The sequence below is a fragment of the Musa acuminata genome, unplaced genomic scaffold (genome assembly GCF_036884655.1).
Source record: "Musa acuminata AAA Group cultivar baxijiao unplaced genomic scaffold, Cavendish_Baxijiao_AAA HiC_scaffold_1137, whole genome shotgun sequence".
Classification (NCBI taxonomy): Eukaryota; Viridiplantae; Streptophyta; class Magnoliopsida; order Zingiberales; family Musaceae; genus Musa; species Musa acuminata.
Window position 1 is genome coordinate 1,364,229 of NW_027021349.1, and position 25,929 is coordinate 1,390,157.

The 25,929-nt window shown below is 36.1% G+C and overlaps 1 protein-coding gene and 1 long non-coding RNA gene across 6 annotated transcripts in view; one reads left to right on the plus strand and one right to left on the minus strand.

The window, feature by feature from the left end:
- Window positions 1-25,929, plus strand: part of LOC135671025 (cell division cycle 20.2, cofactor of APC complex-like) — a 73,019-nt gene that overhangs the window by 23,232 nt on the left and 23,858 nt on the right. The window lies entirely within an intron of this gene.
- Window positions 7,814-8,602, minus strand: LOC135671048 (uncharacterized). Its single transcript, XR_010512621.1, has 2 exons — window positions 8,250-8,602; window positions 7,814-8,129 (listed from the first exon to the last, which is right to left on the minus strand). It is a non-coding gene; the product is annotated as an uncharacterized LOC135671048 (long non-coding RNA).

Genomic DNA, 25,929 nt, shown 5'->3' on the forward strand with positions numbered 1-25,929 from the left:
TGTAATTTTGAGAATGATTTCAGATTTGTCAAATGCTTGATTCGTATTTACGACATAAGATACACTTTAAATATGAAACATGCTTCAATCATGTTAAATGCTTCAATCATTTTCTATCTCTAGAGTTCTCTATTTTGATGAAATACAAGTGATAAATTCATTTATAATATCTTGTAAATCACTTGAATTATGAATGAGTTTTTTATGATGTGTTAAAAGAATCACTTAAAAAGAAAATGCTTTTCCCATCTTATCGAGATTAATGATTTCATGATATTGTGTGAATCTCGAAATTGATTTTGATGAAATAGTAATAACGTTATTCATGTTATGAATCTCAAAAATGATAATATGCTTCATGTGATAATATGAATACATGAAACACTTATGATATGATTTTTATACAATTCCGTGTATTCATAAAATATTTATCTCATCATCCAATAACTCTTCTTGATATTTCTTATGAGATGAAATGAAATAATACATGAAATACAAATGAGGAGTTAATGATCATGCATAATAAGGATGTAATGAATTCTGACATTTAGATACCATCGTTTAAATATCTATGATCATGTTGCCAAAATGATATATCATGAATGCTTGAATATCATGTTTGATATGCTCATGATGATGATTGATTTTTCGGTATCAAAAAAAAAAAAAAAAGAAATGTAATGATAATGAATTTGTGCATTGAAACTATAATGATGCACAAATAAGAATGATTACTTACCTTTGTCATGATTTAGAAATTGATGTAAAGGGTTTTTCCCTTCTTTTTGACAATGACAATGGGGGAGATAGATTGCTAGCACAATTCAAGAAAAAGGCAAAAATTATAAAGGAGAAGAAATTGCTATCTTGAACTTCACCGATAATTGCTAGCTTGAAATGTCAAGAAAATGTAAAAACTTGTTTATTTTCTTGCACATCTAAAGAGAAGATGCAAATGTAACACTTGCCAAATTGTTTGCTTGCCTCATGTAAAACATCATCTCTTGCTAGTTTGGCATTTTGCTAGCTTGCACTTTGCAAAGAAAGCAAAAATGACACTTCTCAAAAGAGAAGAAAGAGCTTGTTATCTTGAACATCACAAGCTTGCCAAACAAAAAAATTACAAAAGTGCTATCTTGCCTATCTCAAGAGGCAAAAATGCTAACTTGCACATCTAGCAAAACTTGACAAATTTGCATATCTCAAGAAGCAAGAGTTGCTTTCTTGAACATCTCTAAATTGCTAGCTTGCATGTTCTAAAAGTGCTATCTTGTATGCTGTAAAACTTGCATATCTAAAACTTGATAGCCTGAATATTCTAAGCATGATGTAACATTTGCTAAATTTTCTGGCTTCAAAACTGCATGATGATAAAACTTGATAATATGTTTTTCATGCAATGAGTTGAACCAATATCACAAACACTTGATTGTGATACTTCTCCTTTTTGTTGATGACAAAGGGGGAGAAGTATGTTGATGACATGACATGTGATGCATAAGTTTATGCATATGTTCATGTTGACATGTTGCAAGTATTCATGATGAATATTGTAATGACTTGAATTCAGTTTGAATTCAAGGTTCTATCAATATGGCATATTGATAGGGGGAGTTTGTTTAAACTCTGGGAGTTAAGGTTAACTCCTAACTCCGTCATCAAGTAGTTGTCATCATCAAAAAGGGGGAGATTGTTGAATCTCGTATTTTGATGATGAAACTCCTTGAGATATGTTTATGATTTAATCTACGTTTTGAGTGACGCAGGGTGCTTCGATCAGGATGAGACAATTAAAGCAGGAACATCATGTTGTGCCGGAGGAACATGTCAGAAGATTGGACGTCGGGCCGGTGGATCGGTCGACGTATCGACAGAAGGCTTCGGGTCGTGGACTCGGGTATCGGGCCAAGAAGAGCGGGTATTGTGCCAAGGATATCGGAGTTGCGGAGTCAACTGGCCGATTGGGCAATAGGCTGCAGGAAAGGACGATGCGCCGAAGAATCGGACGAAGCGTCGAGGGACCAATGACATGCCGGACAACTTGGTTAATTGCTTAGGATTAATTGTCTCGATCGAAGTTTATATTTTTGTGTGTGCAGGATTAACTACGATGAAAGTTAGACAAGCAGCGGGAGTTGCGCCGGAGTCAAGTTCATGATCACATTGGGAGTTCGAGAGTTCGACGGAAGTTCGGACGGTCGTCAGAGGTTCTGCGAGAACAGATCCGAGAAGTCCAGAAGCTTGCCAAGCGAAGCTCGTCGGAACTTGCCAAGTGGATCGTCACAAAGTCCAGGAGTTTGCCGGAAGTCCGCAGGAGCATCACCGAGGGTTCATCGGATGATCGACGGAAGTTCGCCGGAAACTCGCCGGAAGAAGCGATTGACGCACCGAAGCAAAGCTGCAGAAATTGTCTTAGATCTAATCGTAGTTAGCACGTTGATTAAGTTGGAAAATGGGAGATGATCCCATTAACTTAATCTTGGGCCAATTGGGCCCGAATTCGGACTGGTTTGGGCCAAGTTTGGAGCCCAACCAGTGATCTGGAATAGTGCCAAGAGGTGCAACCGCCTAGGCCAGGAGGTGGCACCGCCTGGGCTAAGCCTCCCAGCGAGACTGGGCGGTGCAACCTCTCCAGCCGGGAGGTGGCACCGCCTGAACTCAGTCTTCGAGCAAGACTGGGCGGTGCAACCTCCCTGACAGAGAGGTGGCACCGCCTGAGCTCAGTCTTCGAGCAAGACTGGGCGGTGCAACCTCCCTGGCAGAGAGGTGGCACCGCCTGAGCTCGGTCTTCGAGCTCTGCCAGGCGGTGCAACCTCTCCAGTCAGGAGGTGCAACCGCCTGATCCCGGAATTCCGGGATTTGATCGTTTTGAGCTCCAAATTTGAATTGGGTTGGGGCCTATAAATACCCCACCCATTCAGCACTGAGACAGCAAGAACTAAAGCCGAAATCTTGATCTTTTCAGTGGTTCTTAGAGCTCAAAACTGCTAGTTTTCCTCCTTCTGTTCTTCAAGTTTGAGTTGTAAAGAGAGGAGAGAAAACATTTGTAAGGGTTGTCTTCTGAGCCCGTCAAAAGGAGTGAATCTGTAAGAGGGTAGTTGGCCTTCGCCTATTGAAGGAAGGCTCCTAGTTGACGTCGGTGACCTCGCCGGTGGAGGAAGCCAAAAGTGGAGTAGGTCAAGACTGACCGAACCACTCTAAATCTCTGGTTTGCGTTTATTTTGAGCACTTTATCATTACTGCAAACCTCCTACATAGCTACTGCTCTCTGCGCTTTTACGAACGAGTTTCTGTGCAGTTTACGTTTACGTCTTGATTCCATTTATAACTGCAAACTGTCTTCTGCGCTTTTACGAACGAGTTTCTGTGCAGTTTACATTTACGTCTTGATTCCATTTATAACTGCAAACTGTCATCTGCACTTAGACGCCAACTGCGTTTAGACACAACCTGCGTTTAGACGTAAACTGCGTTTAGATGTAAACTGTGTTTAGACGCAAACTGCGTTTAGACGTAAACTGCGCTTAGACGCAAACTGCGCTTAGACGCCAACTGCGTTTAGACGCAAACTGCGTTTAGACGTAAACTGCGCCTAGACGCAAACTGTGTTTAGACGCAAACTGCGCTTAGACGCAAACTGTGTTTAGACGCAAACTGTGCTTAGACGCAAACTGCGCTTAGACGCAATCTGCGCTTAGACGCAAACTGCGCCTAGATGCAAACTGCGCTTAGACGCAATCTGCATTTATACGCAAAACTACATTTAGACGCAAACTGCGCAAACTGCACTTAGATACAAACTGTGAATCGGCTTTTGCATCATAATAGTTTTTATCGAACAAACACAGCTTTCGTTTTTAATCGCTGTAAGATTTCCGCTGCACTAATTCACCCCCCCCTCTTAGTGCTCTCGATCCTAACAGGCCTGTGAAAGCATACATCTGATCTTTTCCATGATGGTGCGGTTCATCCTCTCTGCAATTGCATTATGCTGAGGTGTACCAGGAACTGTCATCTCATGTTGGATTCCATGTGACCTGTAATAGTCATTAAACAATCCTGTATACTCACCACCATTATCTGATCTTATGCATTTCAATTTCCTTTTTGTCTCCTGTTCAACCCTGGCATGAAACTCTTTGAAGACATTAATAACCTGATCTTTGGTCTTCAAAGCATAAGCTCAAACTTTCCTGGAAAAATCATCTATAAAAGTGACAAAATAAAGTGCACCACTTATACCAACAACATCAACAGATCCACCAGGAGTTTTTGTCCTCAAAGGACCACATACATCTGTATAAACACGGTCTAAGGCATGCATTTTTCTAGACAAAGCAGCACTAGCAAATGAAACTCTATGTTGTTTACCAGCCAAACAATCAATACAAGGGTTCAAATGTATACCTCTGAGATCTGGTAATACCTCTCTCTTGGAAAGAGCTTGCAGCCCCTTCTCGCTCATGTGTCCCAATCGCCTATGCCACAACTCCATACTGAAGTCTTTCTCTGTAGCATTTAACTGCTCACCATAAGCTTTAGCCTGCAACCTGTACAAAGTATGACATTTCTTTCCACTAGCTATAACAAGAGAACCCTTACTGAGCTTCCATTGCCCTCTGTGAAATCTGCTTTCATACTCTTCATCATCTAGTCTTCCAACTGAAATTAAATTCAGCCTCAAGTCAACCACATGCCTCACATCCTTAAGTACCAACTTGCAGCCAAGGTTGGTCTTTAAATGGATATCACCCATGCCAATGATGTCTGCTGTGCCATAGTTGCCCATCTTGACAACACCAAAGTTTCCAGACCTGTATGTAGCAAAAAACTCTCTCCGAGGTGTAGCATGATAAGAAGCACCTGTGTCAATCACCCACTCAAGATCCTAACACACACAAGAAAAAATATCATCAGAAGGAGACAAAATCAAATAATCACCACCCTGCACTGTAGCTGTAGTATTATCCTTTGACTCTGTAGACTCCACTTCTTTTCCCTTTTTCTTGTTCTTCTTAGGTTGCTTACATTGGTTCTTGTAATGTCCTTTCTCACTACAGTTATAGCAAACAATATCTTTTCTTGATCTTGACTTGCTCCTACCCATACGTGAACTGCTTCTAGACTTTGACCTTCCTCTGTTCTCTGAGATAAGTGCCTGTGAATCATTCTGAGATGTTGCTGAACTCTTTCTTCTCAACTCCTCATTCAACAAACTGCTTGTTACTTGACTCATAGTGACAATACCATCTGGTGCAGAATTACTGAGGGAAACCACCAGTGTCTCCCAACTTTCTGGTAATGAACTGAGAAGTAACAATGCCTGCAACTCATCATCAAGAGACATTTTCATAGAGAATAACTGGTTAGTAATACTCTGCATTTTATTCAAATGCTCAGCAATAGAAGCACCCTCTCTATATTTTAGGTTCACAAGTTTTCTGATCAAAAAAGCTTTGTTGCCAACTGTTTTTCTTTCATAGAGACTTTCCAATTTTTTCCAAAGAGAATATGCAGAAATTTCAGTAGAAACATGGTGAAAGACACTATCATCAAGCCACTGTCTAATAAACCCAATTGTTTTTCGATCTAACCTCTTCCACTCATCATCTGTCATAGTTGTAGGTTTTGCACTATCCCCTTGCAAAGGTCCATACAAATCTTTGCAATACAAGAGATCTTCCATTCTTGGTTTCCATATCATCCAATTATTTCCATTCAAACTAATCATGCGAGAAATATTACTGGTCTCCATGTTCAAATACAAAAAATTAAATCACCAAAACCCTGCTCTGATACCAGTTGATGGGGATATAAACATGAATAACCTTTGTATAGGAACAAATACTAGAAGACCAAAATACGCAGCGGAATAAAATGGAAACACAATCAAACAGAACACCAAGATATACGTGGAAAACCCCTTCAATGTGAAGGGTAAAAACCACGGGGCAAACTAGAGATAATCCACTATGAGAATAATGAATGTACAAATCTCAATCTCTTGCCCAAAACCCTAGCAACAACCATAAGAGAATAACTGGGATACAAGGATCACGTCACTGCCCACAATATCTAAAACCTCCCAAGTAATCACAGCAAGAGCCTACTGTAGATTTGATCTAACCTGAGATGAGAACACTGCTAGATGATTGAGAACAGTCTCTCTGCGTTGTCCTTGTCTTCTTCCCTTTCTTTCTCTTCCTTTTCTGCCTTGTTCTCCTTCTTCTCTTTGGAATCTCGTGGCTCCCAAGATCTGCCTCGTTGCAGCCTTTTTATAGCTTTAATCTGCCTCTAAAACGCAGCCACCACACCCCCCTAATCTTAATTAGGGTTAGGTTAAGAGGGGGTGTGGGCTGTGGGCTGATAAAGCCCACATGGGCTGAATATGGGCCATCAGCCCAACACTTGAAGCAGATGCAGAATTGATCATGAACATTAATTACTTAATATCACTAGAGATAATATGCAGTAGTAATGATCAGGAGGAGTATCAAGAATCATCATTAAAGCATTTGTTGCAGTAATTCACCGAATATAGCTTGGTGTGTACATATACAGAAAGGGTAATAAGCACGCCAACTGATTGGCTAATTGGATAAGAAACAACAGATCGTCGTTTTTGTTGGAAAGAACAATGAACTATGAAGATCAGGGATGTGTTATTTTAGATCTTTGAAATAATAAATTTATTTTTCTAAAAAATATATTAAGTTGATCACTCTTTTTGTCCTGATCATGATGGTAATGAATGTATCATGGATCTTCCAGTCAAGAACAATGCATGATGATATCCATCAGAAGACAACCTATGAGCTCGTGATAGAAGTCGACCATCTTGGGAGAGAGGCTCTAAAATAGAAGTCGACTATTTATGAGGGTCATTTATGTAAACATACCATTAATTAATAGTTAATAATGTCAAAGAGTAATCTTTTTTTTTAATTATCAGGGCAAAATGCAAAGAAAAATTATCTTCTCAATTTTCTTTTTCTGACGGCAACTGACTAATTATGTGGAGCTTCAGTACAACTTCAAACTATAATATTCTTTGCTCTATATATGATACAAAAGATAATTTAATTAATGTTTCGTGTAACAACAACATGTTAACTGTGAATACTTGTCAAGTACAATATAAATGAAAACATAATCACAGCCATCAAGTCTACAGCAATAATAATAAATTTTATCATCATTCATCTCTTATAAAAAAATGTTTAGTTAAATTATGTGCATATAATTATAATTAGCACCAAGGATTTTAATTTCGAATGGTATGGGTGGTACATGTTGGTTCATCAGTAGATCGGTATACAAACCGTCCGCTACCGGGTGGTAGCATCGATTATGACTGTTTTCGTTCCTAAATCAATCAGTGAAGGAGAAGAAAGAGGTTAATGACAGAGAAGAAAGAAGAGGGAGAAGAAAAAAGAAAACTTAGAGATCCAATGCAGCGATGAAGCCTCAATGACGTTGTAGGGAGAAGCGATTTCTCCTTGCTAACAGAAGAAACCGAGTGAAGCTATGCTTTTTTTTTTTCTTTTTTCATGCAGGGAAACCAAGGCGATGTTGCCTTTCCCCTTTTTTTTCGCGGTGAGGAGAACTCCTCCTCAATATATATATATATATATATATATATATATATATATATATATATATATATATATATATATATATATATATATATATGAGAAGAAATTACAAAACCTTGGTTTCTTCTCAAGTAACAATAATACATGTACACTTCTCATGTTATGAGGCAAACTGATGGAGGCAAAATCCGTAAATAAATATAAATAAAATCCGTAAATAAATATAAATATATTTATATATTTATTTATATGACCTTTCACAACAGATCCTGCAAAGTATAAAAGCACAACAGGGTTCTGAAACACACGCACTACAAACATGCACAACCATCCATACAGACAGTCTTATTGTACGTATCTGCCTCCTGCATATATTTTGCGCGTCAAAGGAACTACACGTCCTCAATACTGCCGAAGTAGCCTATCAAGGGGTCGAAGGCGGCCTGCAGCGGTAGTACTGACCCGAGCATGCCCGCCCATGGGGAGCCACGGCACCGTACGCTTCCTTCACAGGGGTCGTCTCCCCTCTCGCTACTACCAGTTCAAACAATGCACAAAAGACATGCATAGGATCATTAGAGCTCGATGCAGATCGAGAGTAGATAGTTCTCAGAGGCGTAAACAAGCTTTAACTCACGGCATGCAGCAGCTGACCTGTGACGAGGAAGACGACGATGACGAGTGTGAGGAGGAGAGAAGCACGACTCTTGACGACTGTCCTCATCTTATCGTCTTCGGTGGTGCACATATGATCGATTCAGAGTCGTGAGAGGGTTGGCTTTATAGAGAAGGAAGGAGATGCGATATTTGGGACTTGCGTCACAGCGATAACGTCATGATGGTGTCTTCTTCCCATCCAACGCCGGTGATTGCTTCCGATGTCTATTATTGTCGTGTTCTTCGTGACATGATCTACGTGGACGAGATAAGCTGAAAGAATGGGAGGATCAGAAGGAAGATGCTACCGGTGCCACACCACCATGATTGAGGTATCTCGTTGAATTAGTGGATGATACGTATTTTTGTGTTGAGGGTGTGGAAGAACGTGCATGGATGTATAAAACAGAATACTAACGAGCACATTAAATAATATTGATTCGAGAGATAAAACTTATAACATAATTATAAGTCAATCATAATTACTAATAACTGCAAGTATCACGAACAACAGATGCTTTAACTAATAAGAACATGAGTATTGCTAACGTACAAAATGACCACTTCTCCATCACGTCAATAGAGAGTCTTGATTCATTCACTAAGCTAAAACCTAAATTAAACATGAGACAGCTTATAACAAATTACCCGACAAGCACATTAAAGTATCACCAAGAGATATAAATCATAATTACTATAACCACGAGACTTAAGAAATTAATGAATGATTTATCCTTTATAGTTTTTTAAAACTTTACTAAGTTCCCCTTCTTATTCAGAAAACACTTTAAACTAAGCAAAAAAATAAAAAAACACTGTACAAAACTAAATCATTCAACATATATGTCTTCTCAACGATCTTTAATCGAATATAAATTCACGAAAAAGCTAAGATAGGTTGAATATACTTGCATCTCTAACAATGTAGGTCTGTGGGATAGGAGGGGATGAAAACCCACAACACTGTAAACACAAGTGGAGAACATTTTCAAAGAATAAAACACACTAGGGAAACCACTTACCTCAAATATTGTCCTACCTACCTGAAAAGCATCACAATTTCTTTGAGGGAAGCCACCCTATCACAATTCAAGATCTGGGAGAAAAGAGGAGAGAGAGTTGTTTTGATAGGTCTTTTTGAAGAAAAAGATAGAAATAAAAGGGGAGTTAGAACCCTAAATAAGGTTTTGGATTCAAAACCACTCCTATGAATCCCTACCGATCACCCTTACTCAAGAATGTATATGACATTCATCTAAAGGTTTTAGATGAATACTTGTTGATAGTAGATAAGATTTTCCTAACTATATGAGGAAATCTTTTTATTATGTTAAGGGAAATCCTCTCTCTTAACCTGTATAAATAGGTAGAGAACATGTCAATGCAAAGATAGCTTCTTTAGTAATTCCTATCTTCTATCCTCTCTTAACATGGTATCAGAGCCTTTCTTGATTTCCTCCTCGGTAACATCAAGTTTTCTCTTCTTGCGCATCAGTCGATTATCTCGAAATTGATAGACGGACTTCAAGCCCATTTCCGACTGTTGTCGCTCATCTCCTTGAAGGTGGTCCCGAGCATATCGCCATGAAGGTCTACTTCTAACATCTCGAAGTGGACCATCTTCCCCGCCGGACTCGCTTACCCACCAGACTCCACCTCAACTACATCGTCATCGGGTCGAACTACAGCGACTCGTTCCGACGGCATTCTTTACTATCACCTTTCCTCTGTCCCTTCCTACAGAAGCAGAGCCAACGCCAAGAATCCTCTCTGCCTCGACGTAGCCCCGTGACCGCTTCCAAGCCAACGTACACCGTCGTAGCTCTGCGGTCACTTCCTGGCCTTCCGGATCTGCCTCTCTCGCCTTGGTACACTGAACTTAGCTCTTTTTTTACTTTAGTTGGCTTTATGAACTCCAAATATAATACCTCATTATTTCTATGACAACACCATAGAGGCACAATATATATTCTGATATATGTGGATAACATTATTGTCACAGGTAATAATTCCATAAAAAACCAAGCATTCATCAAATAATTAGCAGATCAATTCTTGTTTAAAGATCTAGGAACCTTGAACTACTTTTTGGGCGTATAAGCAATATATACATCTTCATATCTCTTTTTATCACAAAGAAAGTACATTTAAGATTTATTATCAAAGACAAATATGCAGGATGCAAATGTAGTTATAACTCCCCTCTCTGCTAATGGATCTCTCAAATTATCTAATGGAAGTCATGCTACGGAGCCCACTCAATATTGACAAGTCGTTGGCTCTTTACAGTACTTAGCTTTCACCTGTCCAGACATCTCATTTGCAATCAACAAATTATCACAGTTTATGCAAAAGTCGTCTACTATGCACTGGTTTACGATCAAATGAATCCTGCGATATCTTAAAGGGACCCTCAATCATGGTCTCTTTCTTCGTAAACACTCTCCACTTCATCTTCATGCCTTTGCCGATGCTGATTGGGCAGGCAACTTTGATGATAGAACATCCACATCAGGGTATATTATATTCTTTGGCGCTAATCCAATCAGTTGGAGTTCTAAGAAGCAAAAGACAGTCGCATGGTCTACAACTGAAGCTGAATACCATGTCATCGCCATTGTCACTACAAAACTCAATTGGGTCACAAATCTGCTCAAGGAACTCAACACCAATTCCACTCCTACAATCTATTGTGATAATGTCGAAGTTACCTATCTATGCGCTAATCAAGTGTTCTACTCTCACATGAAACATATTGCTATCGACTTCCACTTTGTGCGAGATCAAGTTATCCACCGTCAACTTCGTTTTTCTCATGTACATACGGTTGATCAATTAGCTGACTCAGTCATGAAGCCTTTTGCTCATAAACTTTTTGCATTGCATCGATCTAAGATTGGTATCCTTGATAAGAGCACCATCTTGCGGGGGCATGATAGCAGATAAGATTTTCCTAACTGTATGAGGAAATCTCTCACTCTGTTGAGGGAAATCCTCCCTCTTAACCTGTATAAATAGGGAGAGAACATGTCAATGCGAAGATAGCTTCTTTAGTAATTCCTGTCTTCTATCCTCTTTTAACATGGTATCCGAGCCTTTCTTGATTTCCTCCTCGGCAACATCAAGTCTTCTCTTCTCGCGCATCGGTCGACTATCTCGAAATCGATAAACGGACTTCAAGCCCATTTCTGATTACTATCGCTTATCTCCATGAAGGTGGTCCTGAGCATATCGCCGTGAAGGTCGGCTTCTAACATCTCGAAGTGGACCAGCTTCGCCGGTGGACCTGCTTCCCCGCCGGATTCCACCTCAAATGCATCATCATCGAGACGAACTACAATGACTCGTCCCGGCGGCATTCTTTACTATCGCCTTTCCTTTGTCCCTTCCTGCAGAAGCAAAGCCGATGCTAAGAACCCTCTCCGCCTTGACGCAGCCCTACGATTGCTTCCAGGCCAGCGTACATCGTCGCAGTTCTGCGGCCACTTCTCGACCTTCCGGATCTGTCTCTCCCACCTTGGTACACTGAACTTAGCTCTTTTTTTTACTTCAGTTGGCTTTATGAACTCCAAATATGATCTCATTATTTCTATGACAACACCATGGAGGCACAATATATATTCTGGTATATGTGGATGACATTATTGTCATAGGTAATAATTCCATAGAAATCTAAGCATTCATCAAATAATTGGCAGATCAATTATTGTTTAAAGATCTAGGAACCTTCAACTAATTTCTGGGCGTAGAAACAATATACACATCTTCATGTCTCTTTTTATTACAAAGAAAGTACATTCAAGATTTATTATCAAAGACAAACATGCAGGATGCAAATGCAGTTACAACTCCCCTCTCTGCTAGTGAATCTCTCAAATTATCTGATGGAAGTCATGCTACGGAACCCACTCAATATCGACAAGTCGTTGGCTCTTTATAGTACTTAGCTTTCACCTATCTAAACATCTCATTTGCAGTCAACAAATTATCACAGTTTATGCAAAGGTTGTTTACTATGCACTAGTCTGCGGTTAAACGAATTCTGCGATATCTTAAAGGGACCCTCAATCATGGTCTCTTTCTTCGTAAACACTCTCTACTTCATCTCCATGCCTTTGTCGATGCTGATTAAACATGCAACTTTGATGATAGAACATCCACATCAGGGTATATTATCTTCTTTGGTGCTAATCCAATCAGTTGGAATTCTAAGAAACAAAAGATAGTCGCACAGTCTATAACTGAAGCTGAATACCATATCATCGCTACTATCACTACAGAACTCAATTGAGTCATAAATCTGCTTAAGGAACTCAATATCAATTCCACTCCTACAATCTATTGTGATAATGTCGAAGCTACCTATCTATGCGCTAATCCAATGTTCCACTCCCGCATGAAACATATTGCTATCGACTTCTACTTTGTGCGAGATCAAGTTGTCCACCATCAACTTCAATTTTCTTATGTTCATACGGTTGATCAATTAGTTGACTCACTCACGAAGCCTCTTGCTCATAAACTTTTTGCATTGCATCGATTCAAGATTGGTATCCTTGATAGGAGCACCATCTTGCGGGGGCATGATACAAGATAAGATTTTCCTAACTGTATGAGGAAATCTCTCTACTCTGTTGAGGGAAATCCTCTCTCTTAACCTGTATAAATAGGGAGAGAACATGTCAATGCAAAGATAGCTTCTTCATTAATTCCTATCTTCTATCCTCTCTTAACATTTGTCTCCATCCTATACATCTTTAGTACACTCATACAACGATCATCTATTCTTATAAAAGCATTATAAACCCTCCACATTTTGAAGTTAATGAATAAATGAATGAAGAATTGAGTATATGTAGCCATAAAAAATCTTAGATGAGTAACCTAAGTGAAATGAGAATCCTTAAGGATGATAGGTACTACCCAATCTATTCTTTCCCTCCTCCCCATCACTCTTCTCCTTTATCTTCAATCATCGTAGCAGCATCATCACCCAAAGGAGCAATCACATCGATCATCGATCACCATCAACGTAGTCCCATCGATAACCACCACCCTACGTGCTACTGTTTTTCTCACACCATTTGCTTGACCACCATTTTACCATCCAAGGCTAAAAGCATTAAATCTTTTTCAGTTGTGTTAAGTGCTATGAGAGAAATATTTCGTTCCATGAATGCTTGAGAAATGTATTAACTTCGGGAGTAGAATTTATCTAACCTCTTGATTATATCTTATTTAAAACTAGCTCTTAGCATACTTTGATTTTTGCCCTTCCACCGAAAGTGAGTCTTCTAACCTCTATTGATTTTTTTTACCTAGTTATTTTAGTATTTTATATTTACTTATTTAGATTTATTAAATTATTTTTCAAACTAATTGAAAGTTAGTCAAGTCAATGATTGGGTAGATATGTTAGCATCTTTATTGCTATCACTTCTTTCCTAAGCTCTTTGACTTCATCACCATCACTCACCCCCTATATTAATAAAGGTATTGATTATAACATTAGCGGGTACTTACGATCTATCCTTGATATATCCTTGACATAGTATATTAGATTTCAATATTCACATTAAAGTTCTTCATGTTACAATTTATTCTTACTAATTAGTCAACTTATTTTAAAATCTAAATATCCTAGACCATATGAGAATATCAAATCTATCTATGTATTAGATATGATCTATTTACATTGCATGGCTCTAGTCATTCCCGAATTTTCCCCTCTAGGGTAGCTCGTTAGCTTGTGGCAGAAACTTGTGGGAGATGGTATATGATAGAATGAAGAATGAAATCGCAAAGGCAAAGAAAAGCTTGTTTCAATTGTTATCATATGGTGTCTATTTATACATGATGAAAGAGAGGATTTCCTTAACTGAGCAGTGAGATTTCCTCGTGCAGTTGAGGAACATGAGGAAATCTCTTTGTTATTAGAGGAAATCACTCTGTTATCATGCCCTCGCAAGATCGAGCTCCTATCAAGGATACTAATATTGGACCGATGCAACAAAAATAGTTTGCGGGCTAGAGGCTTTATGAGTGAATTTGCAAGTTGATCAACCATATGGACATGAGAGACACGAAGTTAATGTCTGACAACTTGATCTCGCATAAAGTGAAAGCCGATGGCAATGTATTTCATGTATGAGTAAAACATTAGATTGACACATAAGTAGGTAGCTCCAACATTATCACAATATATTATAGGAGTAAGGGTAGAGCTGATTTTGAGTTCTTTGAGGAGATTTGTAAACCAATTGAGTTCAGCAGCAATAGTAGCAATGACATGATATTCAGCTTCAGTTATAGACCAGACGATTGTCTTTTGCTTCTTAGAACTCCAACTGATTAGATTAGACCAAAGAAAGATGACATACCTTGACATTGAGGTTTTATCATCAAAGTTTCTCGCCCAATCAACATTAGCAAAGGCATGGAGATAAAGTGGAGTGATTTTGCAGAGAAAGAGACCATGATTGAGGGTCCCTTTAAGATGCCACAAAATTTATTTAACCGCAGACCAATGCATAGCAGAAGGCTGGTGTATGCATTGAGATAATTTATTGACTGCAAATAAGATATCTAGACGGGTGAGAACCAAGTATTGTAAGGAGCCAAGTACTTGTCGGTATTGAGTTGAGTCCGTGGTAGGGCTGCCATCACATAATTTGAGTGATTCACTAGTAGAGAGAGGAGTAGCAACTTCTTTTGCATCCTAAATATATGTCTTTAATAATAATTCTTAAATATACTTTCTCTATAAGAGGAGGAGACCTAAGGATGTAAATGTTGCTTCCATCCTAAAAAGTAACTCAAGGGTTCTAAATCTTTAAGGGAGAATCGATTAGCCAATTGTTTTAGAAATGTTTGAATCCCCAAGAGATCATTGCCTATAACAATAATATTATCTACATATACTAGAAGATAAATTGTATTTCCATATTATTATCATAGGAATAAAGAGATATCGGACTTGGAATTGATGAAGCTAGTTGATATCAGAAACGATCCAAGTTCAGTATACCAAGCTCTTCGAGCTTAACGGAGTCCATAAATGGCTTTTTGTAATTTGTAGACATGTCTCGGATACTGATGATGAACAAATCCAGGGGGTTGCTGCATAAAGAAATCATCAATTAGAGTCTCCTATAAAAAGACATTGTTAACATCCAATTGTCGTATGTGTCAGTCTCTGGAGATGGCCAAACTTTAAATAAGTCGAATTGTTATGAGTTTAAATATAGGACTAAAAGTCTCTGTGAAGTCAACTCCATGTCATTGATGAAACCCTTTGGCTACTAAATGTGTTTTATATCGAGCAACAGGGATTTCACTTAATTCGGAAGACCCATTTACATCCGGTGATATTTTATGTGGGATGAAAAGGTACAAAAGTCCACGTGGAGTTATAGAGTATAGCATCATATTCTTCACACATGGCTTTATGCCAATGTGGAGATTTTTAGGCTTGAATAATTGTGGTGGGTTCATAGGTCTCAGGAGAGGATTTGGTGAGAGAATGTAAGTTGAGAACCTGACGTGGTTTAAAGATATCACTTTTTGAGCATGTTGTTATTGGATGTCCAGGAAATGTAGGTTGTGGTATTGGTATAAATGGTGGAGAGGCATCGATAGAGGTTGGGATAGGCTGAGATACATCAATGGCACTAGGTAAAGAAGGTTGTTGTGATTCTGAGGATATTATGTCAGTAGTAGGGGAGGCTTGTGAAGAAGGAAGAGGAGAAGGAATGGAAGGAGTGGGAAGCTGTTGAACCGGGAGAACAAAGGAGTGTGGATCTTTAAGAAAATGACTGGATAGTGTGGGAAGAGGTTCATTTGAGAGGATTGATGGTATACTCTAGTGATGCATATTTGTTGGAGTGGCTTGCATGGTAAGAGACTCATGGTTTTGAAATGGAAAGGCAAACTCCACATAAACAACATGATGTGAAATAAAGACTTTTTGAGTTTTTGGTTTGTAGCACCAAAAAGCATTATGTTCAAAAAAATATCCTATGAAGATGCAATGTTTAGATCATGGCGCTATCTTGTGTGGGGCATAGGGACGTAGCCACGGATAACATAAACAACCAAATATTTTGAGTTTTTGAAGGTTTAGGGATTTGAAAAATAGTTTTTCAAATTAAGACTAGTATTATAGAACTGGTGTGAGCAGATGATTAATAAGGTAGACGATAGTTTGAAAGGCGACAGACCGAAAGGTTGCTGGCATTGAGGCTTGATGTAAAAGTGTGAGACTAGTTTCTACGATATGTCAATGTTTGCGTTCAGTAGAGCTAACTAGTTGAGTGTGTGGGGGTGACTTAAGGTGTTGGATGTCACAGGTTGAGAGGTAGGACGTGAGGGCTTGATATTCATCTCCACCGTCAGAGCAGACTATTTTAATTGTAGATTGTAAGAGGTTTTCAAACAGCTTTTTAAAGTCGGTGAAGATTGTTGAAACTTCTGTTTTATGATGAAGATAGTATATCCATGTGTATTTAGTAAAATAGTCTACAAAAATAACATAAAATCTAAACTTGTCAAAAGAAGTGATGGGTGTAGGGAGTCTATGACTTTTATTACTAAGACAAGCATCACAAGAAGTGAGAATGCTATTATTTGTAAGGGTAGGAAGAGAATAACAAAAAAGTAATTTATTTTGGATAGAGAGAGAGGGATGACGGAGATGACGATGTCACACATCAATTGGAGCTGCAACTAAGGAGTAAGTAGTGGGCTAGTTTATTTGTGGAACTGATAGTCATTCATAGACATTGTCTTTACTCTAGCCTTGGACCAAGGATACCCCCGTGCTCAAATCCTTGATAAGAAAAGAGTTAGGAAAGAATTCAATGGAGGTATTATTTTGTTTGTAAAATTGAGAAACGGAAATGAGATTTCATTTAATGTGAGGTGCACACAAAATATTATCGAGTGTAAAAGTTGTGGTAGGTGAATTAAGTAGTGTGAAACTAGTTTGAGTAATAGGAATTCCTTTACCATCACCAATGATGATGTCCTCATTTCCACTATAGTTGTTGTGGATGGACAAGTTCTGAAGATCAGAGGTAATGTGATGAGATACGTCAGAGTCCATGATCTAATTATGATCACTAGTATTTGAATAGAAACTATATTCGTGGTTGAATAGAAACCATATATGGATCAATGACTTCACACCTCATGCATACTAATAATACATATAACACATTGAAAACTTTGTACTAAAGATTAAATTCAGTGATCAAAATGCTAATGATAATGTAGTTAATATGCACAGTAATTTGGCAACTAAGCACGCTTGAATATATCATATATAGGGGAAGCAGGAAGAAAAAATAGAAATGTTACCATTTGTTATATGTACCTATAGAGTTCCAACATGAATAAAAGATTAATTGCCTGGTAATGAACAGACTTTCTCCACTTTGGATCAAACCTGACTCGCTTGAAGTGGTCAACTTTGTCAAGCAACTCTCTCTCTTATTTTTTGTTTTTTGAAAAACTTATTCTCTGATTTTTTTTTTCCTTATAGATTATCTTAGAGTCACAAGTATTTCTCCTTTTCCTAGATTTTCTAATAGTGTAAGTCATTCATATAGATTAAATTAATTAATATATTTTTTATTTTATTTTAAATATATACATATAGAAATGATGTCTAATGTAAATATACTTGGTAAGTGAATGTTGAATAGGATTCTTTGACAAGCAAATTACATAAATATTCTCACACATTATGGGAATATTTTTCAAGTAAAATCCATAATCTTCTAAAGTATTTTTCATCCAAATTACCTACGCATAACATGCACTTAATGTAACATATTTAGCTTTGACTGTGGATAATATGACAGAGTTTTGCTTCTTTGTATATCAAGAAATAAGTGCATGACCTAAGAACTACTAAGTTCCAGAAGTACTTTTTATATCTATTCTATATTATGCAAAATCAACATCAGTATAAGTAATCAAATCAGAATTTTTAGGTTTAGGATACCATAATCATAGATTAAGAGTTTTGTTTAGTTATCTAAAAATTATTTTAACTGCTTTATAATGAGATTATTTAGGATTGGACTAAAATTTTGTACAAAGCCTAACACTAAGTATTATATCAGGTCTAGTTGTAGTAAACTATCTATCATATCTCTATAAGTCTTTTAATAAAAGTATTCTTCTTTATTACCCATATCTAATTTAGTAGAAATACTCATTAGTATTAATAGCCGTAGTACTATCCATTTGAAACCGTATTAATAGATTCAAAATATCCTTGGTTTGACTAATAAAAATTTTATTATTTAGTTATTTAATTTATAATCTTAAGAAAAATATCAATTCACCAATCAAACTCATTTCAAATTCTTGGCTCATAGTCATAGCAAATGATTCATATAAATATTCATTTATAGAACAAAAATAATATCATCAACATAAATTTAAATAAAAAATATTTTAAAATTATTTAATAAATAATATAGTGTCAACCTTATCTTTTGAAAAATTATTTTGAATATTAAAGAAGCTAAGTATCTCATATCAAGCCCTAGAGGTTTGCTTCAACCCATAGAGAGTCTTAGATAATTTATAAATATAGTTTAGAAGAATATAATTTTCAAATCTATATGGTTGCTTAATAAAAACTTCTTCAAAAATAAATTATTAAAAAAAGTACTTTTGACATCAATTTAAAATAATTTAAAATTTTTAAAATATGCATAGGCAAAGAGTATTCTTATAAAGAATAGCTATACGAGCATATGTTTCTTTATAAACTATACTTTTTGTTTTGTTGAAATCTTTGGCCACTAATCTAGCTTTATTTTAAACCATGATACCTTGTTCATTTTGTTAATCTATACTTTTTTCTTGGTTGAAACATTTAGCTACTAATTTAGTCTTATTTCGAACCATGACTTCTTATTTATTCCTAAAGACTCATTTAGTGTCAATCATGAGATGATCACTAAGTCTAGGAATAAGTGTCTAAACTTTATTTTTTTTTTAAATTGATTTAACTCTTAATGCATTGTCGAGACCCATAAGTCATCTTTGAGAGATTTAGGCTCAATTTGAGATACAACGATAGTATTTACAGAAATATTTTTTAACGAAGAACAAATTCGAATACCTTTAGATGCATCTTCTATAATAAGTTCTTTAAGATGTGCATCTACATATTTTCATTCCTTGGGTAAGGTTTCTTTATACATATATGTATCCAAGTTGCTTTGGAAAGGAGAATTCTCATTCAAATTCAAAATCACAACAAAATTATTTTTCTTAACTTCGAAAGATTCATTACAAACAACATGAATAAATTCTAGTAACCAAGAATATTTTATTGAAAACTTGTTAAGGTTTAAAGATAGAGAAATATCCAAGAAAAATATTTTCATCAGATTTTATATTAAATTTTTCTAAGGTATCCTTTTCATTTAAAATAAAATATTTACATTTAAAAACTCTAAAATATGATATGTTGTCTTTTATTATTTCATAATTTATAGGAGGTTTTAGATAGCTGAGGTCTTATAAGAACTTTTTTCATGATATAGCATATTGTGTTAAGGCATAAAAGTATTTGGGTAGGTTATATTTATTAAGCATAGTTTTTGTTATTTTTTGTAAGTTCCTATTCTTTTTCTCTATAACTTCATTTTGTTATAGATTTCTTACAATGGAGAAATTTATGTCATACCCATTCAAATCATAAAATTCTTAAAAATTATGATTTTTAAATTCACCGCCATTATCACCACAAATAGAAGAAATCATAAAAACTTTTTTATTTTAAACTTATTTATAAAATTTGATAAAATATTTAAAATAATTATTTTTATGTGCCAAGAAGTATGTCCGACTATATCTACTATAATCATCAATAATCATAAAAGTGTATGTACTATTTCTTAGACTTGTGATATCAATAGGTTTAAATAAAGCTACGTGAATTAGTTATAATGGTTTAGAGATACTCACTTATTTTTTAAATTTGAAACTACTCTTCATATGTTTTCGTAGTTGGCATGTATCATAAATTTTATCTTTAATAAATTTAATTTTAGGCATTCATTTTCTATGTTCTTTAGTTTTAATTTGTGAGATTAATTTCATATGAGCATGCCCTAGTCTCCTATGTTAAAGCCATGCATCATTATTCAAAATCAAAAAATAAACTTTATCAAAAAAAAATATTAAGATTAATAGTATATATATTATCGCTTTTTAAAGCAATTAAAGATTTATTCTTATATGGTATTTGTATGATGCAAGCATGAGATTTAAATTTAATATTATATCCCTTATTACAAAGTTGACTAATGCTTATTAAGTTATATTTCAAACCACCTATCAAAAGTATATCTTTGATTAAGAGATTTTATTTGTTACCAATATTTCCAATACCAATGATTTTTTCTTTATTATTGTCTCCGAAGGTAATATATTCCCCGTCTTGGTTAGTGAGCATTGAGAAGTGAGTGGATCTATGGTCATGTGCCTTAAGTATCCACTATCAAGATACAATCTTTTACTTTTAGCTCTTATTTGGAAACATACATAAAAGAGAGTTTTGCTTTAGGTATTCATTTAATTTTGGGTCATTCATGATTATATCTTTCTTTCTTAACTTTTCACGTTAAATTATTTATAGTTCCTTTTAGAAACTCAAACTATTTTATGATAACTATATTTTTTAAGAGAGTTTGTGTAAGCAAAGTGACTAGATTTTTCATAAAAATTATATTTAATTTTATGAAGAATATGTAGTGTGGGTCTTTTTACAAATTTTGTTGGCTTTTGATGAGTGTTACTGTAATCACATCAAATATTTAAGTTAGGAATTGATTTTCTTTCCTTACTTGTTATTATAATTTAAGGAAATCTTAATCTACTTCCTTATATGTTGATATGAATTAAGGAAATAACTAGTAAGTATTCCAAATATGATGATATCATATTTGGTAGTATATTAAATGGAAATAATTTATAAATATGAAAATTAAAAATTTATTTCTCTTAATAGAGGCTCGCCTCCTCCTATTTAAAGGGGAGAGATCTCTCTCCTTCGTTCCTCACCTAGTCGAGCCTAGCAGCGGGAGGAACGAGGAGTTACACCCTATTAACAAGAGAACGAGGAGTTACACCCTGTTGACAAGAGGTAGGTTTTCCCTACCTTTCTTAAAAGTTTTAGCTTTTATTTTGATTCTTTAAATGTTGAAAGTTTTATAGTTTGAAAAATGTGCATCAATTCTTTAAATGTCAAATTTTTTGTATTAAAATAATCAGTTAAAGTTTTCATAATATTATTTGACCCATGATTAAGGTTTTTATTGTAGAATTAAATATGTTAAAAAGGTATATGTTTTATATGATATATTTTCTGTATTACAGTTTATCTTTAATCTTATCTGGATTAAAATCTAGACTAGAATATGTTATCTAAAATCCCTTTTTGATATTCTTTGATCTGAATTTTAAAATATATTATTCTGAATGATTTAAAATATGACTAGAATATGTTGAAATTTTATGTGTTGAAAACATGATTTTTATTTGAATTTAGAAAGCTATTTCCTTGTGTTAAAAACTTATCTCCTAGTCCCTCTTTTAATGTCTTATGATTTCTAGTCAAATTGAGAATGTTATTTCTTTGTATTAAAACTTTTCTCTTCATCTATCTTTTAATGCATTATTATGTTTTCATATATGTTGTTAATGGGTATATGCTATGACTAGTCCATGGGCTAAGGCTGGATCAGTTTTATGTAATGCATGCTCAATCATGTATAATGCACATGACCAATAGATGGACTGGCTCAATCTAGCCCAATATTATTGTTGAACTTGAGCCCAAATATTGATTGAATTAAACTATACTTGATTAGTTTAGATCAATTCAGGATGATTCTGAATTGATTGACTTATTCAAGTTAGTTTAACCTAAATTAAACTTAATCTAGTCTAAATTATACTAGTCTAGGGTGGTTCCAGACCAGTTAAATAAGGATTAGAGATCAGTTCAGTTAGGCTCTAGTGAATCGAGTTCAATTGAATCGATTAAACTAGAGTTCAAGTCAATTGGGGGTTAATTTATATTATTTGATATTGATGATTTTTGAAAGAGACGTTTTAAATATGTTATTTCATCCCGAAATGGATATGACCAGTGTGAGATTATATTCCTGCCAAGAGCAGGTAGGGCGATTCCCTTCGGGGATTAGCGGGCCGTCAGACGTGGCGGCTGGACGGTTCCTCCATCCGCTGTTGGGAGGAACGTGTCCCCACTTTGGCGGGTGTGGGACACCACTCCATCCGCTGTTGGGAGTGTGATATGAGTTTGCCTCCATCCGCTGTTGGGAGAACACAAACTCATCCCGTAGGATAAAGCCTCTCCATCCGCTGTTGGGGGAGTGCTCCTTCGGGTACTTGATATACGCCAATGGGATGATTGATTGAATTTTGGTCATGTATTTATCTTGATTTGACTTTTGGGGTTCCTACTCAGCGTTGCTGAATTTTCTTTGTTTTTGATTTTCAGAGCAGCCTCCCTCTAGTACTAAATCGGATTCCAGTGGAGAGCGAACATTCCTCTACCGCTAGGTAGAGCCACTTGGATGACTCTTGAAGTCAACTTTTCTATTTGTAATTTGATGAATAAATGAATTGTAATAAATGGTTATAGATGATGAATAAAGTGATGTTTATTTATTTGGCCTGTGTGAAAATATATGAAAAAAAAAAAAAAATTCAGGATGTGACAATTTTTATGGTATCAGAGCATGGTCTAGGGCCTGTAGGTGTATTAGGTCCCTTGATTGACTTTAACCAATGATTGTCTTTAACCTATTATAAGAGTAATAGAGCCAATTCCAAAGATTAGTGGTTTTATCACTCGGGGTGCTCATGGTCGTAATGCTACTAGTGTACGCACTCGGAGAGGTGTTCATACAAATAATAAGTTGGAAACTCTTTGACAGTTGATCAGATATATAGAAACTGTGTTATTACTATTAAAGGTCATGATTTGCTAGTAGATCTTATTATACTAGAATTTCAAGATTTCGATGTTATCTTGGGTATGGACTGACTTTCAACATACCATGCAAGTGTCGATTGTTTCCGGAAGACTATTACTTTTTCACCCTTAGATCAACCATCTTTCAAGTTCATTGGGATTCAGGAAAAGTTCCCTTATATTATTTTAGCTTTGAGTGCTACCCAATTATTACTCAAAGGATGTCAGGGATACTTGACCTTTATTTTTGGAGAAGAATCTAAGAAGCCAGTATTAAAAGATATCCCCATTATACGGGATTTTCCAGATGTTTTTCCCGAAAATCTACTTGCACTACTACAAAATAGATAGATTGAATTTACAATTGATCTTACCTGGCACTACACCTATTTCTAAACCTCCGTATATAATGACACCAATTGAGTTGGAGGAGTTAAAGAAACAGATCCAAGAGCATTTGGATAAGGGTTTTATTCGATCCAGTGTATCACCTTGGGGTGCCCCTATCCTATTTGTGAAGAAGAAAGATGGATCTATGCGACTATACATCGATTATAGACAACTCAAGTGACCATAAAGAATAAATATCTCCTTCCCCGAATATATGACCTATTTGATCAACTTCAAGGTACTCAGGTATACTCGAAAATTGATTTAAGATTTGGGTATCATCAACTGAAGATAAGGGAAGGAGACGTACCAAAAAAAAAAAAAAAAAACTGCTTTTAGAATAAGATATGGTCATTACGAATTCTTAGTAATGCCTTTTGGACTCACAAATGCACCGACTGCCTTCATGGATCTTATGAATAGGGTGTTCCACCCTTATCTTGATAAATTTGTAATTGTGTTCATTGATGATATCTTGATCTACTATAAAAGCATAGCAGAGCATGAACACCATCTTAAGATAGTTTTGGAAGTCCTAAGGCAAGAGAGACTATATGCCAAACTAAGCAAGAGCAACTTTTGGCTCAATGAAATTATGTTTCTCGGTCATGTAATTTCAAGTGCTGGTATATCTGTTGACCCTCATAAGATTGAAGCCGTGATAAAATGGAAGCAACTTTCTAATGTTTCAGAGATTAGAAGCTTTTTAGGTTTGGTTGGATACTATAGAAGATTCGTAGAAGACTTTTCAAAAATAGTAGCACCATTGACCAGATTGACACAAAAGAATATAAAGTTCATGTGGGATGATAAATGTCAACAAAGTTTTCAAGAATTGAAGAAGGAATTAACCAGTGCTCCTATATTGGTGATTCCTTCGGGGGGAGAAGGTTTTGTAGTGTATAGCGACGCCTCACTACAAGGGCTTGGTTGCGTTCTAATACAAAACGAGAGGGTAGTTGCTTATGCATCGAGGTAATTAAAGCCTCATGAGAAGAACTATCCTACTCATGACTTAGAGTTAGCAACTATCATTTCTGCACTGAAAATTTGGAGGCATTATCTCTATGGACAGACTTTTGAAATCTTCACGGATCATAAGAGTCTCAAATATATTTTCACATAGAAAGATTTAAATATGAGACAAAGAAGGTGGTTGGACTTTCTAAAGGATTATGATTTTAATATCAACTACCATCCTGGGAAAGCTAATGTAGTTGCTAATGCCTTAAGCAGAAATACCTATAGTCTTGTAGCCTATATGAATATTCAAAAGAATTCTATGATGATGGAGTTGGCAGACTTAAAACTTAAACTTTTATCGGAGATAAATAAAGGTTTTCTTGCGTGTCTGATGGCACAATCATATTTGGTGGAAAAGGTTAAAGAAAGTCAGAAGGAAGATACATATCTTCAAATGATAGTTAAGGACATAGCTCAAGGATCTAGACCTGAATTCCTCCAAGCCGAAGATGGTTCTATTACATTCCATAATCGACTTTGTGTTCCCGAAAGCCATCCAGTAAAGATGCAATTATTGGATGAGGCACATAGATCAAAATTTAATATCCATCCCGGGACTACTAAGATGTATCGAGATTTACGCCAAAACTATTGGTGGCGTGGTATGAAGAGAGATATAACAGAGTTTGTTTCTAAATGTCTGATATGTCAACAGGTGAAGATAGAACATCGAGTACCTGCGGGAAAGTTGCAAAGGATTTCGATTCCTGAATGAAAGTGGGAGCAAGTCACTATGGATTTTGTGACAAGATTACCCAAGACTGTGAAAGGATATGACGGAATTTGGGTAATAGTAGACAGACTTACTAAATCTGCTCACTTCCTTCCTATTAACAAGAAGTATTCATTGGATAAACTAGCAAGCTTATATATTAAGGAAATCATTCGATATCATGGGGTGCCAGTTAGCATTATCTCAGATAGAGATCCAAGATTCACCTCTAAATTTTGGGGAAGTCTACAAAAATCTTTGGGCACGCAGTTAAAGTTTAGTACAGCTTTTCACCCCCAAACTGATGGCCAATCTGAAAGGACAATACAAACTCTTGAAGACCTCTTAAGAGCATGTGCTTTGGACTTTGGTGGGAGTTGGGATATGTACTTGCATCTAATTGAGTTTTCTTATAATAATAGTTACCACTCTAGCATACAGATGGCTCCATTTGAAGCTCTTTATGGAAGAAAGTGCAGATCACCTGTATATTGGGATGAGGTGGGAGAACAGAAGCTTTTGGG